This window comes from Halichoerus grypus, chromosome 14 (genome assembly GCF_964656455.1).
Source record: "Halichoerus grypus chromosome 14, mHalGry1.hap1.1, whole genome shotgun sequence".
Classification (NCBI taxonomy): domain Eukaryota; kingdom Metazoa; phylum Chordata; class Mammalia; order Carnivora; family Phocidae; genus Halichoerus; species Halichoerus grypus.
In genome coordinates, this window is record NC_135725.1 from 7,408,424 (window position 1) to 7,422,613 (window position 14,190).

Consider the following 14,190-nt stretch of genomic DNA (forward strand, 5'->3'; position numbering starts at 1 on the left):
AATACAGACCTACTCTACAATTCTAACTAAAATATTCCCTCCTAGGTAGCATTTGCCCACTAAGTCCTCAGGCATGTCTTGACACAGGAAATAGCAGAGTCAATGTTAAGCCCCTCGCCCAGCTTTCTTCCCTGAGAGTGGACTCAAAAAATGCCTCTTTCTGAGTTGACTCATTTCTGGACAGACGGTCTCATTGCCTGACTTTCCAGTCATAAGGAGTGACTGTGAAAGCAGCCATTCGGGTCTAACAAAGCGGGCATGGAACTTAAAAACAAAGGGCCCAAGTTATTTTGGTTAATTCATACACAGCAAGCTGAGGACTCTTTCATAGTCATTCTGTTTGGTGGAGAAGAAGAGATCTCCAGAGTCAAAGAGCCGTCCCGGCCTTCCAGAGTTTTCAGCACAGCTAAGAGCACAATCACAGAAATGCTCTATAGCTCCTGAGATCTTTGCCTTCGTGGCATTGATTCTGATTGCCTTATGTCAGTTCTGACCAAGTCAGCAAATCCCCATGCATCTGGTAGGAGCAAGACCCAAAGAGGATCTACTGTGGGTGGAAACAGTGGGCACTGATAAATCCTTTCCCCAGACCTGTTCTTCTCTGGAGATATTTCTTGTCAGGTATAGAGAGTATGCAGGGTCTGCTCACTTTTGAACTACTGCATTTCTAACCTGAATGTGGATTGTAAGCAGCCTTTTATCCAAAGAAAGAATAACAGATTGAACAAGAGATTGATATTCCGGGCTTCTGAGTCTTCACTTTGTGCTGACAAATTAATCGTCTGTTTTACCTCCGTTGAACAGTGAGGCTCTGTTCAGTGTGCCAGGTCACATGCATTTCATGGCCCTATACCTTGGTGACAAAGGAAGCTTAGGGGTAAAAATGAACCCAGGGATGAGTCAAAAGTTTGGCTTGAGTGGTGTGACTCCAACATGAGCAAGTCATCGGTCTTGACAGCCTGTGTTGTGACACAATGGAAAAGAGTGGTGGCAAACCGTGTTGATGGAGTCTTAACTCATCTTTCCAGGGACGTTTTGTCTCTAGACTCTGTGGAGTCATTTTAAATTGGCTCGCTCACTCATATTTAAATTTTACCCAGACAGCCCAGTCTAAATCCCAGCGGATGGAATAACTGCTTAAATACACCAAATGTATTTGGTAATTCAGACTTTGGTCCCTGAAATTAAAGATTCGATCTCTTTTACAAATCACAATGAAAGGTTCTATTTCTTGATGTAGGTGGTGGTTACATGAGTGTGTTCAGTTTGCAATAACTGATCGAGCTGTATCAGACCATTGATGTGGTTTTTGGATGTAATACTTAAAAGCTTTATTTTTAAAAGAGTCATGATGAAATTGACAAGAATAACAAAAGCTTATGAAAGGGGAAAAACTTAGCCGTGAGCGTCCACGTGCATTTGTGTCATTTAATCAAACATCTTCGCAAATGTACCTTTAATAAGCATTTTTATAGGAGGCTTATCACGCAAATATGTATTTTTCATATATGTGTACAGTCAGTTTCATTTTGTGATGCCGAAAATGCTATTTCCTTTTTTTTTTTTCCAATCTCCTTTGCTGCTCTACTGATAAGTCTTCTGTCTTAATGAATTGGACAACAGGGAGTACTGAGACCAGGGCTGTTGGACTGCATATCCTTTCATCCGCGTGCCAGACTGAGTGTAAGCATTGGCCCTATTTCCCTGCCCAATTCACTTAGGGAAACTCAGAGAGCCAGTGAAGGTGAGGTTTTATCCCGAACATCGGGCTACTCTTGCTGCCTGATAAAATCACACTGCCAACATCTTCATTCCCTTACACCAGCACTGTGAATTTGAAATCCAGTTCTGAAACCTAAGTAACCCAGAGGTCTCTATAATCCACATAATATTTTAGCCCACATTTGGCAAAACCATATTAATTTAGATTTATGGTGGGGAGGGAGGGAGAAGGAAGCTCATCTGAAAAATGGAAAGTAGAACTGTGCCTTTCAAAGATACCATTTATGGGATTTTTCTTTTCAAACAGCAAAACAATGTTTGCTCATAACAATGGAGAAAGTGTTTTCCTCACCTCCTGCCCCCAGAAGCAGCCCCCCTTAAAGTAATAAGTGTTAACAGTTTGCTGCGTGTCTGAACGTTCTTGATGGTTATAGAAACATACAAACATGCACACATACGGTTTTTTTCTTTTTTATTATAAAAATAGGGTTGTACTATGCTTATTTCTCAGCACATTGCTTTTCTCTTTTAGCGGTATGTTACAGACATTTCTCCAGGTCCGTTAAGTAGTCCTAACCCATTCTTCTTACTAGCTGCATCCCAGCCCACGGTATCGAGGTATCGTTACTAAGGATTCAGGCTATGTCCTGTTTTTCTGCACCTATAACACAGGAAGGAATAAACACACCGGTACATTTATTCTTAAATAGTAATATTGATATTTCAGTAGGATAGAGAACTTTTAAAGAAAAGTGGACTGAAAGAACTATGTTTAGGTGCATTATAGTGACTGAAAGTGAGTTAGCCAGGTGCCGGCAGACAGATCGATCTTTAACCGGGCTTATTTGCTAAGTGCCCAAGAAGAATTGCACATACTATATAAGCCGTGTACCGGGGCCCCCTGGGTGGCTTGGTTGGTTGAGCCGACTCTTGATTTTGGCTCAGGTCATGATCTCAGGGCTGGGAAATCGAGCTTGGCGTTGGGCTCTGTGCTTGGCGTGGAGTCTGCTTGGGATTCTCTCTCTCCCTCTCCCTCTGCTCCTCTCCCCACTCTCTCTCTTTCTCTCTCTCTCTCAAATAAAGAAAGAAAATCTTTTTTAAAAAAATCGTGTACCTGATCAAAGAGTCCTCAAGATCTGAATTTTTTGCAGAAAGTCGATTAGAAGTTGCCTGAGCAGTTCATGGGACATTTTTTTCTTACATCATCATTTAGCATTATCTGAGAAAAAACAGCTTTGCTTCAATAGTCCATTTCAGTCCACTAACACCTGTTTAATTTACTACCACCCCAGAATTTTTGGAATCTGCTTAATAAATATTTTTCTTTATTTAATCGAATAAACTTTTTTGCTCCTGCCAATTACAATAGTCATTTCCCAGGGTGGCTCTGAAGAAAGTCATGGTCTTATTTAGACACTGGCGAATTTTATCAGTCCTGACAAGGCATTCACTTAACAGTTATACACTGAGCACGCAGCGTGTGCCAGGGTCTGCTCAAGTCCTGAAAGAAATTGCTAAGGTTAATGTCCAAAGATTACTGCTTGTGTTTTCTTTTAGGAGTTTTATGGTGTAAGTCTCACATTTAATCCATTTTGACTTTATTTTTGTGTGTGGTGTAAGAAAGTGGTTCATTTTCATTCTTTTGCATATAGCTGTCCAGTTTTCCCAACACCATTTATTGAAGAGACTTTATTTTCCCCACATTAATTGACCATATAAGCATGGGTTTATTTCTGGGCTCTCTATTCTCTTCTTTTAATCTATATATCTGTTTTTGTGCCAGCACCATAGTCTGTTGATTACTACAGCTTTGTAGTATAGCTTGAAATCTGGAATTGTGGTACCTCCAGCTTTGTCCTTTCTCAAGATTGCTCTGGCTTTTCAGGGTCTTTTGTAGCTCCATACACATTTTAGGATTATTCTAGTTCTGTGACAAATATTACTCATATTTTGATAAGGATGTATTGAATCTGTAGATTACTTTGGGTAGTATAGACATTTTCACAATATTAGTTCTTCTAGTCTGTGAGCATGGTATATATTTCCATTTGTGTAATTTTCAATTTCTTTCAACAGTGTTTTATAATTTTCAAAGTATAGGTCTTTTACCTCCTCGATTAAATTTATTCCTAGGTATTTTATTCTTTTTGGTGCAATTGTAAATAGGATTGCTTTCTTAATTTCTCTTTCTGCTACTGTGTTGTAATGCAACTGTAGAAATGCAATGGATTTTGGTATGTTAATTTTATACCTGCAACTTTACTGAATTCATTTATTACTTCTAATAGTTTTTTGGTGGAATCCTTAGGATTTGCTATGTTATCATCTGCAAATAGTGACAATTTTACTTCTTCCTTACCAACTTGGATGCCTTTTTTTTTTTTCTTGTCTGATAGCTGTAGCTACGACTTCCATTACTGTGTTGAATAAAAGTGATGAGAGTGGACATCCTTGTCTTATTCCTGGTCTTAGAGGAAAAACTTCCAGTTTTTCATCATTGAGTATGATGTTAGCTGTGAATTTTTCATATATGGCCTTTATTGTGTTGAGATGTGAGGAAACTAATTTTTTTAGTATCTACCATGTACTGTTAAGCATTCTGTGATGCTTAAAACTTAGGAGGGATTTATTATTATTTTTCTTTTCAAGTGTGAAAACTGTTGCCCTCAAGAGTATTTTGATGACTTTTTTTTTTTAAGTTTGTCTAAGATCACACAAGAGACAGTTAGCAGGACTAAGATTAGGGGAACAGAATTATTTGTATCTGACTTCTAAGTGAGAGCAAAACCCTGAGCCTATTACCCTCCTGGAGAGTTCTTAGTTGAGGAAAATTTCCTGTCCCTTAAGATCTCCCTCAATTGTTATAACTTTTGAAGTTGAAGGACCATAATTCCCTTAAAAAAACATGACTTCACCTTCCTAACCCACTACCACCCTGAAACTCTGAAAATACCAGGGCCTCGACATTGTCTATTTTAAATCATTTCACCTGATAACCTTTTGTGAAGACAAAATATGAAAAGATGCTGTTCCTGTCTCTTGTTCTTTTCAAATATCCCAGCCTGACAGGCAAGGTATGTTCTAGACATGGGCAACTTCGGAAATGTAGAAACATTATCTGTTGGAGAATAGTTGATCCTTGTTATATGCCTGGTAATATTTTTGGCTAGTCATCTTCAGAACATCAGATTTAATTAAACATAGTCACTAATTAAAGTACAGAATGTGTGAGTAAATTCCTGGGGAATTAGAAAAAGAAAATTTCAGATAATAGACTTCTTATGTTCTCCCTGGGTTTGGGTTTTTTTTTTTTTTTGTAATTTCTGACCTTTTGTCAAGTGCAGTGCAAAGAAAATGTAATTAATGCAAGTGTGTTTTGTATGCCCAGTAATAGATTTTTTCATTGAAACATAACCTTTATATGATGCTTCTGTTATTACTGGCTGTCAGGTGAAAATTAAATGAGCTCGCTCTGAGCTTCAGATTTATCTTTCTGTCTACAAAAGGCTATGTGAGAGTCTGAGGAGGTATGCAGCTTTTACTGATGATTCTGTAAATTAGCCCCATCAATCTCTGGTAAACACAATACGTCCTCTCCTTGGAGCTAATGGCCGCGGCCAGCAGTGATACCTTGAAGCCCAGCAGTCTCTCTGGGCCTTCTGCTTAGAAAACACCTCCAGCTACCAGAGACTTCTACCAGTTAGTGTACTGATGCCACTGTTGCCTTAAGACGAGCCCGGCAGCCCGGAGCCATCCATACACCTGCACAGATTGAAAAGAGTGCCCAGTGTACCAGTGGGATACCATATGCAGCTCATCGCAGCCTCATGGCAATCAGATTCAGAAATGAAACCGAAAACGGACTTAAGGGAGACAGAAGGCCCTGCCATGCATGGTCTCCAAACTCTCCAAACGACGTGTGCTTTTCTACACTCTGTACTGCAAACATGGTCCTTGGTTGTCTCCCCGAAGGACAGCCCCCACCCAACCAAAGCCCTACCACGATATTATCGATCTGAGTTGGCAGAGAGACCACCCTTTGCTTTCCCTGCATTTCTACAGCTGAGCCACAAAGCAGAGCTTGGCTCTTAAATGGCCCTTGTGCTCTAGGGATGTGGAGCCTAGGACCAAGGAGAAAGCCCCCTTTAGTTAAAGCGGCCGGGGTTCTTCATATTCGATGTCTGTACCAAAGGGTAGTCCCAAGCACAGAGCGGACTTGAACTCTGGCTAAGTCACCAAGGGCTTGGAGATGGGATCGTACTTGGCCATCCACCAGGACGTCTCTGGTTCCCTGCGATAACTCGGGCTTCATGGGGGGTGCGGAGTTTGCCTTCGTGGCTCCTGAGAACCAGCAGCATATCTGCAGCGGGGCCAGCAAGACTGTGGGAGCAGTCCTTGCCCCGCTGTGCTCGCGCGCCCGCTACCAGGGTTGTGCTGAGCTCCAGAAGCACAGGGGATGTGTGAACATGTCAGATTAATGAAAAACAAAGTGAAACATTTCAGAACCTGCAAAAGGGTTCAATTCCAGAAATGAGCAAAGGTTTGGGAAGAGCCTGATTTTTTTTAGCGAGGTTTATTCATCCTCCATAGACACAAAAATAAGTCTTTCAAAGAACATGAATATTTGAGGCATTTGGCAACGTGCAGACTCTGGCAGCCTCCCCTTATTTATACCATGTAATTATACTTGCCTTTATATGTGTGTCCTTCCTGTTGTTGACCCTAACATGGTCTTTTGTGAAATTCCGGTTATTGATTAGCCCTGGCAACTCTGAAATGCGGCTTTTTTTATATCAATAAATCTCTCTTTTTTCCCTTTCTTCAATCACAGCAGATCTTGTTGGACATTTGGGTAGAAAACAACTTAAAATTCACATCTAGATCTTGGCTGCCAATTCAGGACTTTGTGACTCTGAGATTGCCAAGTTTTTAGCTTACTCCTCACTGAAAATGCAGAGTCTGGGGGTGGGGGATCCCTGTCGCTCGAGTAGAGCTGGAGTGACATCATTAGAACTCAGCTAAATCTGCGGCTCCCGTGAGATTCTGGCCTCCACGGCTTTTTGTCATCTCTTCCCTCTTCACTGCTCCTCAGCTGGTCTGGTCCTATAGGCAGTTCTCAACCTGAAAGCAAACAAAAACTGCTCAGAGGCATGACTTCAGTGCCCAGCTATGAGCCTACCCAGTTTGTTTGAATAAATACAAATAAACAACCAAAGGCTTGGCCATTTTTCAAGACCTTGAACCCCTTCGCCAGTTGCACACTTACAGTGTTCATTTTCATTAGGGAGCCACTGCCCATTTTAAAAGGAGGGAATGAATATTTCGGGGGAAGAAACCACTGAGGCATGAGCGGGAGCATCAGGTATTTGCAGTTCCCCTTTTTTTATTTACAAAGGTCACCGTCGTGTCTAACTCAGAGCCCGACCAAGAAAATTTCGCAGCAGCCAGTTACTCTAAGCTCACTTGTACTTAGAGTTGACTCTCTTTAAGGAGAAAAGACAGAGGTTCTTGGACACTGCTATTTTCAGATCGCACATTTACATACATCAAGAGACGCTGAGATCCTCACCTCCCCGGGCAGGTTACATCGGCTCACGGATCAAATGGTGCGCTCGAGCCCGAAAGAGTTAACGCAGCCTTCCCACCGCCCGCTTTGCAGTCTGCAGAGCTCCCTGTGTGGTTTTGAAATTAATAGACTTGTTCTTACCTTTGTCTGATTGTGCAGAGATTTGCATGGAGACCCACGAAACCTGCCAACTCCGGCAAATGGTTAGTGACTAGTCTCAATCTGGGTGAGCCCACAAAGTACCGCTTCAGAACAGAACGCTATTTCCTCACGGCGAGTCTCCTTCGTTCTGTTGAATGTTGGCAACCTTGATTTTGGAATATTTTTGCATTTACAATCAAGAAACTTTCAAAGAATGTTATTCTGACTGGCTTATTAGGGATCCATGATTTATGGCGTGTTTCATTCCACCTGACTTCCATCAGGGGGTTGCATGCAGAGAACATGGAATGCGTTCGGGTTTTGTTCAAGCCCAAGAATAGCATAGTTTTGGTCACATCTCAGATTCGAGCCTGTATTCCAAGCACTTATTCATTTCACTTGTTTATTTATAGATATAGGTATAGATTTTATGACACCAAAGTGATTAATACATGGATTTTTGAGACCTGGTCAATTATGGGATAGTTTCCACATCTTCTGGGGTCAAAAGGCCATTAAAGCCATACGGCAAGAACACAGTGAGCTCTGCTGAACCGTTCACTTCCTTGTAACGCAAGAGCCTGTTTAGGGCGATCCTCGTGCTTCTGTCAGAGCAATGAGGGTCAGCAGTTGTGGTGACAAATTAGTTTTGACAAGCTTAATGACCCCAAAGAAGAAAAGTCTGTGGCTCTGATAGCAACTGGGGAATAATTGGTGAGCTCAGCCAAATGGGGAATGTGTTAAAATTCCCCAATTCTCTATGGCAGGCCAATTACACCATTCAGCAAAGGGGTGGAAGGTTGCCATCCACTTCTCCAGCCTTACAAAAGCATCAGCAGGCTATATTTCAATCAATTGAATTTGGTTTGGCGGGACATCAGGACACTGAAAGAAACAACTGGATCTTTCAAACTATGTTCGTACAAAAAACTTGGGCAAAGAGCAAAATGAGAATTTTTGTAAGGCACCAGTGGTCGATGCTGATCTCACCATTGGCAGGTTCTGCTGGGGCGCCACGGGCTAGCTCTCCCGCATCTGCCCGGAGTGGGGAGGCCCCGCAGACAAGCACAGGTTCAGACTGTCAGTCACAGCCCACCCAAACACAGTCTTTTCATTAACTTACTGTTAATTTATCGTGAACCTCCTATGTGTTGGAGTCAGGGAATAAGATGAACAAAGCAAGAAAAGACCCCTGCCTGCATAGAGACTACATTCTAGTGGGTAGTTACAGGAATAGAAAAATAAGTAAACCATATGATTCCACAAGATGGCGGCAAGTACTATGGAGGAAATACGTAGGGAACGGGGCAGGTGTATTCGTTTGCGAGGGCTGCCATAGCAAGTGCCACCAACTGGGTGGCTTAAATAACAGAGATTGATTGTCTCCCGTTTCTGGAGGCTACAAGTCTGAAGTCAAGGCATCAGCAGGGTTAATTCCTTTTGAGAGCTGTGGGGGGAAGAATCCGTTCCGGGCTTCTCACCTTGACTTGCAGATGGCCATCCTCCCCTATATTTTCACTTTGTCTTCCCTCCATGTGAGACTGTATGTCCAAATTCCCCCTTTCTGTGAGGACAGCAGCCATATTGGATCAGCCTTCCCCTCTCACTGTCCCCCACCAGTGATCTCATGTTGATTTGATTACCTCTGTAAAGACCCCGTCTTCAAATAAAGTCACATTCTGAGGAACGGAGGGGTCAGGATTCCCATGTGGAATTTTGAGGGGCATGCAATTCAATTCACTGTAGCCGTTAAGCCACCGAAGAGAAAGTGGTCAGGGAACGCGTCCTGGAATGAGTGGTAATGGAGTCGAGACCTAAGAAGAAGAAACCATTCCTGGGAAGAGGTGGAGGCCAGTGTTCGAGCAGAAGAAATGGCGTGGAAAGATCCTGAGGTGGGAAGGGCCTTCTGTGTCTTCGGGAAAGCCACTGCCGTGCTTGTGAGGACGTTAGGCCCGAGACGTGTCAGCCGCCCAATCATGTGGCCTTGCTGGCCGACCCCCTGCAGAGAGGGATTGGGTCTTACTCTGAGGACAGTAGGACGCCCGGGGAGCATTTTAGTCAGAGCAGATATGTGTTCTGCTTTTCATTTTCAAACCTATATTTATGCCTACTGAAAACAAAGCAATGTACCCAGTGCGGAGTGCGGCTCAGAGCTGTCCTGCAGCCTTTACCACAGCCTGTCCTGGGCCTCCTGCTCTGTCTTGAACCAGCGTGGACTTCCTGCCGCTCCCTCCTGGCCAGCTCCTGCAGCGTGTTGTCTGTTCCCCACCTCTGGTTCTTTGCCAGCCATCTTCCTTCAGCCTGGATCTCCCCAAGTGCCTGCCATGCCCACTGAACTCTTATTCATACATTGGCACCCACTTCCTGTGTGGTATCATCCCAGATCCCCCCAGTCTGTGTCTGTCTTTAAGTCTATGCCATTTTGTTGCATCTGTTTGTTTACATGGCCCCCTAACTGGGCGAGCTCTCTGAGGGCAAGGACCCCAGCCCCATTCACCTTCCTGTGCAGAGAGCCTACAGCACCGCGCCCAGAGTCAGAGCCAACCCTCCCCATCCCCGTCCCCCTTGGGATGAGTGACCGAATCGCATGGAAGCCAGGGCCCTGCGCGTGAGGAGCCTGACGAAGGGCTCTCGGGCTAGTGGGGTGGGATGGAAAGAACGAGGGGCTCTGTAAGCACATCCGCATCAGACTGACTCCGACCCCAACCAGCGTTACCCTGGGCATCGCTGCTTCCCTTCTTGGAGCCTCCACTTGTTCGCTAGGAAAAAGGGCCCAACGAGTCATGACTTTTTAAAAATAGAATTAATTTAGGAAAGCTTTGGGACTGCCCCTGGCCCCTGGCCTGGCACAAACTAGCTGCTCAATAAAATGGCACTTTCTTTCTCTTCCCCTCATCCTCAGAAAGCCTTCTTGTGGTGTTACCTGTGGGGACAAGCATGTGGAGGTTGGTGGAAACTCGGAACCGGGCGTTTGTTCACTTGAGGGCTTGGTGCTTGTATCCAGCAGATATTTACCTGCAAAAGCTGTTTTCAGGGGACTGAGAGGATGGAAGGCACTGTTGTGACACCATTCTGGTGGAAAAGCCGGGATTTGGGGGAGTGGAGCTGTCGCAGCTTTCCACGACCGATCAGCTCTTTATGAAGAACTTCAGGAGAATAACATTTACTGCTGCAGAATATTCCAGCACTGAAGGTCTGACTCATAATCCGTGACGATCCCTTTGTTGGGCCTTCTTTTCCCCTTCCCCAGAGGCTGCGTCTGCGACGTGCGCATCTCAGGCAAACACTGTGCACCATCTACAACATCCATAGTGCGAGTCTGTGTGGACCGAGCGGGCGACGTAAACGCTCAAGGTCTAAGACAAAAGGAGACACGCCGAGAAGCTCTTGCCTTTATGCCCGTGAACCAGACTAGGGATGAGCATTAAAGAAACTTCACCAAGAGTTCTGTGGGTGCTGAGATTTCTTGGTCTGTTTTCCAGGAGGGTGACGCATACATATATGTGCCTAATAGCAAGGTTCCAAATATGGCTTCTGTTTAAAATCACTGTTCTCTTGTGTTGCCTCTGGGGTGAGGATCCACTTTTCTGTGTTGGTGCTGCCCTGGTGGTATGTCCTTAGGGCGGCTGGATCGGTCTCTTGGTTGAGGAGTCTGCAGTATGCAAATTCCATCCTGAGGCTCATCTTGAACTCCCTGTAGTTTGGGCTTTTGTTCCTCGTGCAAACAGACTCAGTGCCACCTCAATAGAAATTTTTATAGTCTGCTTTTAAATGTGCTAATTATGAAGGTGAAAGCAGAGGACATTAATTGGCGAGGCCGCCAAACTGGAGAAGTGTGATTCAGTCCAAATACATCGATTGCTGCATAAACAAGAACAGGTTTGATGTGTAGGCAGTGTAAGATACTCCCAGGCAAGCACTCCAAACCCACTGCTGGAGAATGATTTTATCCTGCTTTTCCATTTGAGACCCCGAGGCCACACCTTCAAAGAGAGAACAGATACACAGATAAGGAGCCACTTCGAGATTTTCTTCCCATTCCGCAGCACAGTGGGAGGCAGGTGGCTTAGAGGCCTAGAAAAGATGTTTCAGGTTTTAGCTCCAACCGCGTATGCCATGCTGTGAGTTCCAGGGAAGGTTCTTGGGATGGAGTTTTTAGACGCTTTGCCAGGGAAGATGCAGGGGCTTAATCAGCTTGTGCCTGCACCTGTGGATTGTTCTCGTTATTGATGTGCCCGAGAGGTGAGGCAGAAATCTTCCCTTTTTGGGGAGCCCTGGTGGTTTCAGCGATACTGCAGAAGAAAAAGCCAGCCAAAGACGAAATATCCAGAGTTGTTAAAGCACACGGTCAGCCCTCTTATGTGCAAGGCTGTTTCTGTAATGGAATGACTCTTTGGGGGTTTATTCAGAGTTGGCTGAAGGAAGAAGCCACTTTGGTGGGGAGCCTGGGTGGCTCAGTCGTTAAGCGTCTGCCTTCGGCTCAGGTCATGATCCCAGGGTCCTGGGATGGAGCCCCACATCGGGCTCCCTGCTCGGTGGGAAGCCTGCTTCTCCCTCTCCCACTCCCCCTGCTTGTGTTCCCTCTCTCGCTATGTCTCTCTCTGTCAAATAAATAAATAAAATCTTTAAAAAAAAAAAAAAGCCAGTTTGGTAATGAAAGGAAAAAAAAATATAACTGGTCTTTGGGATCAAAGAAAAAAAGAAAGAAAGAAAAAAACAAAAAAACCTCCATGTAATGTCTTTTGGTGCACCCTAAAGCTAGAAGTTAGATCCAGTGTGTTGAGTTACTTAAGAATGGGCTGAGAATCAGAATGATGTCTCCAAGCCCTCTGGCTTTCTGGGAAAGGCCTTTATTTGATGGGCCAAAAATATTCTGCTTGAGGGTTGGGTCTCCACAGAATTAGACAAAGGGCATCAAAGCCTGTTCCATGGTGATCTGAAGGCTTCTGTCCAGGACATTTCTGTTGATTTGGATACCAACTATAGTCTCAAACCCAGGGCACTTGCTTGTAACATTTTAATAGTTAGCCTGGATTTTTGGCAGGCTTTTGTTTAGTTTATTTTTCTCTAAGCTCGAGACTTAAGGAATTGAAATTTGAGAGCATTGCTGTGTCTTGGAACTTAAAAATAAAATTTAAAAAGCTATTGGAGGTGATTTTTTTCTTTCAAGGCTGCATTGAAGAATAGAATTTAACTTTTATAAATGACCGTTGGGTAACGTCACCACAGGATTTTTTCTCTTTTACAATGGATGATGTAGACAGGTGGATTGACCAGAGTTGAAGAAGTCTTTTCTTTCTTCTTCTTCTTCTTTTTTTTCTTTTTGGCTAAACCCAGAGAATATAGATTGTAGTAGGACCTATTCATGAGAGGAGCAGACCATGGAGTGGCCGTAACCACTGGCTTGTGTTTGTTCTACTCCAGTCAAGTTCTTCCCCTTTCCCATAGCTGCAATTAAAGAGATACTTGAACTTCTCTCTGCTGATTATATTGACCCCTTCCTTTTCCTACATTCCCCCACCTTTTTTTAAAGTAAGCTTTGCACCCAACATGGGGCTTGAACTCACAACCCCAAGGTCAAGAGTCGTACATTCCCCGCACTGAGCCACCAGCCAGGCGCCCCTAGATTTTGCTTTTTTTCTGCTCTACCTCTTAAGCAACCGAGCTCAACATGGGGACTTTTGAAGAACTAGACATATTATTCGGTCACCAGGTGACCAGTTTGTCCTGAAATATAGTTTATCAATTATTTTTTCCGATGGCTTTGGAATCCCTAAGTGCTGGGAGTTGAAGTGATCTGAGTTAAGTGTCTAAGTCCTCACGACCGTGTTGGGCAAGAATCTATTCTGAGATCCCAGAAGCACCTTGGATATTTCCTGTTCTTTAATCTAATGCCAAACATAGCTGCTGCCCATGAGCCCTCTTCCATTGCTGGGATGCTTTTAAGTTTGTAAAATATTGTGTGTTTGTTATCTCTTTGAGCTTCAGGCCCTTCTCAAGTGGCAGAAAGTGCTTCTCAGACTCCGTGACACCAATATCCCTGGGTCTTCCGTGGAATTCGAGTGCAGGTGTTTTATGGACAAACTTTGGTTGAACTGCCTGCCTTTTTCTTTCTTTCTTTCTTTCTTTTTTTTTTTTTAAGCACAAAACGACCTTCACCTGTCGTGCTCAATCCTGAAAGAGACAGGCAGAACACCACGTGTCTCCCTGAGTGTCGTGGTCCAGGATGGAAGGACCTGACTTGCACTCATGATGCTCCCTCGCTGCACCCCTGAAGGGGGGGTGGTCACCACTTGAGTCACTTCTCCCATGTACAGTTCTGCTTCCTGGGTCATCTTCATCCGATGCAGCTGCTGGCTTCGGCCCTTTGTGCTCGCTCTCCCCAGCCTGTCCCCTTGTCCCCTCCACGTCCCGAATTCTTTTGCTTTTGCAGAACTTATGCTCCCCAGGTGGGTCCTTTTGAGCTTCCACATCTCTCTTTTATTTATTTATTTTTACCCACAGGCTTATGCCATGTGCACCATTGTTTGAATTGTCATGAATTTTGGATTTAATTCCAGAGAGTCAAAGGCATGTTTTCAGCTGAATAAACCAAATGAAGTAAAAAGCTTCATCCTCCTTTTACTTTATTCTCATTACCCATCCCAGTGGGGAGGATGAGTAAAGAATGCATCCTGAAAGAATTTCTGATATTCATTCTTTCTCCATAAGATACAGAGCTTAATCCTTTCTTTAGACATTTTCTTTTTTCTAAATAAACA

The 14,190-nt window shown here is 44.0% G+C and overlaps 1 protein-coding gene and 1 long non-coding RNA gene across 8 annotated transcripts in view; one reads left to right on the top strand and one right to left on the bottom strand.

Moving 5' to 3' along the window:
• GLIS3 (GLIS family zinc finger 3) overlaps positions 1–14,190 on the top strand; it is a 439,369-nt gene that overhangs the window by 307,180 nt on the left and 117,999 nt on the right. The gene's annotated exons all lie outside the window — the stretch shown is intronic.
• Positions 6,277–7,608, bottom strand: LOC118554370 (uncharacterized). Its single transcript, XR_004926459.2, has 2 exons — positions 7,430–7,608; positions 6,277–6,843 (listed from the first exon to the last, which is right to left on the bottom strand). It is a non-coding gene; the product is annotated as an uncharacterized LOC118554370 (long non-coding RNA).